The following is a 2075-nucleotide window of genomic DNA, read 5'->3' on the forward strand; positions in this document are numbered from 1 at the left end:
ATATTCATCTAAAGACCCTATGATATTATAAGTGTCCTGAAGATGAAAACAGTATACTTATTACCTAATAAATTATATCGTTTTAAGCTATGCTACTATTACCTTGGTGTTGGAAAAGGTAATATTGTCTCATTTCATGCTTTACGAAATGTGCGAAATAATAAAAGCACAATACTTACGTTTTGTATGTATGAAATGAAATTATCTTGTCATAAATAGCCTAAATATGCGAATTATACACTTATTAAGTAATAAATTATACCTATTTAAGTGATACTACTGAGCTCCACTTGCCTCTAAACCATGTATTGAAATATGTGAAATAATAGTCACAATGATCAATTTTGGTATATATACCAAGAAACCATCATGTTATATCTCGCCTTCAGATGAAAATAATACACTTATTAAATAATACCTTCTCAAACGATACTACTATTGCAAAGGTCCTGTGCCAGACATGCGTTTACAGCCCTGTATGCACAAAATCGAAACACGTAGTAAGGGAAATAACTCTTGAAACTAATTTATGGTACTTTCGAACGTTGTTACGCATTACATTTAGTGCATGCACCACACTAAATGACAGTTACCACTAGCTTATTGCCAACAGTTTCAAAACTGTTAACACGAATGTTCTAGATAGAACACCTTTTGCTAACGAAATCAGTTCATATCATACGGTCGAAGCATGTTGCATACAATATGTGTACCTGACAATGAAACTCACCTGAAGTAGACATGGTAAATGTTTGCTGAAGTATCTGTGGTTTGCATGTCATTGAAAAAAATATTGACAATGTGGAAGACAATTAACATTTGGACTGCACTATTTCTTCCCACTCAATATGATATCAAATCACATTAGAAAATATAATGAAGGTAAACGTAAAAAATACATACAAACAGTCCCTTGATAATATATATTACATTGAACGAATGTAGTTTTACGCCACACTCAGCAATACTCTAGCTAATGGCAGTGGTCTGTAAACAGTCAAGTTTGGACCAGACAATCTAGTGATCAACAGCATGAGCATCGATCTACGCAACTGGAATACGATGACATGGGTCAACCAAGTCAGCGAGCCTGTATTTGGTTATAGAAGATCAATTCTATCCCGGATTTTCATCGCCATACCATTTTCACACACTGCCATTATTTTACTAAAACAATTCCTCCAAGTAATTGCTTTCGAAGATGTATTTAATTCAGTCATCTGCAACCCTACACTTTAGGGAGAGGTCTGTAAAGGCAGTGAGTTAACAGAAAGCGGAAAATGTCAGCAGGTGCAGTCAATAATGGCCACACCCAGTCAAACATCTGAATTATGCTTTGTACGAAATACATGCAGTTACACAGAGTCTCATCACCTGGCAGCAAATATAGCAACACAGCTGCAATAATCTTAAAGCATTACTCACTGTCAAAAGTATAAAGTGCCGGTGAGAGAAATACCCATTTTGTAGGAAAGAGTAGGTAAAATCACATCATCACACGTAGGAGACTCTGGTCAAGGCAATCAACTGAATCTTGTAACTGGAAAAGCAATACAAACCTTACAATGTTAGCATTGAAAGTTTGTTTTCTATGGAAGCCTAATGCTGCCACTCTTGTAGCATAAACTAGTTTCTACAGCGTAATTGTTTCGGTTATTTGTTTGTTGTTCAACACTTTCTGAAAGAAAACACTTGAAATTTCAAGTTCTTGAAACTAGTTGAAGGAAAGAGAAAATACTGGAAGCAACGAGAAATGTCGCTGAAAAAATACTTATGCTACAAAATTAGCAACACAAGGTCAAGATGGGTTTTTGAATGAAGAGAATCTGTTGGCAGTGGTGGCAAAAGAAATAGTTTTGTGAAAAATACACCAAAGGTCAAACTCACTTTGTTAATAGAGAAAAATGTTTGGCAAAAAAGAGTAAATTCTTTGGTTTACAAGTTTTATATGAAGTATGCTGGACACATCTGAGATTACACATACGCTATATTTCTCTAATGAGATCTTTAAAATAACTGCAACAATAATCTTACTAATATCCGATAGCTTTTCCAATGGAAACAAGCTTCCTGAG

This window comes from Haliotis rubra, unplaced genomic scaffold, assembly GCF_003918875.1.
Source record: "Haliotis rubra isolate DU_JTF1 unplaced genomic scaffold, ASM391887v1 Scf1638, whole genome shotgun sequence".
Lineage (NCBI taxonomy): Eukaryota > Metazoa > Mollusca > Gastropoda > Lepetellida > Haliotidae > Haliotis > Haliotis rubra.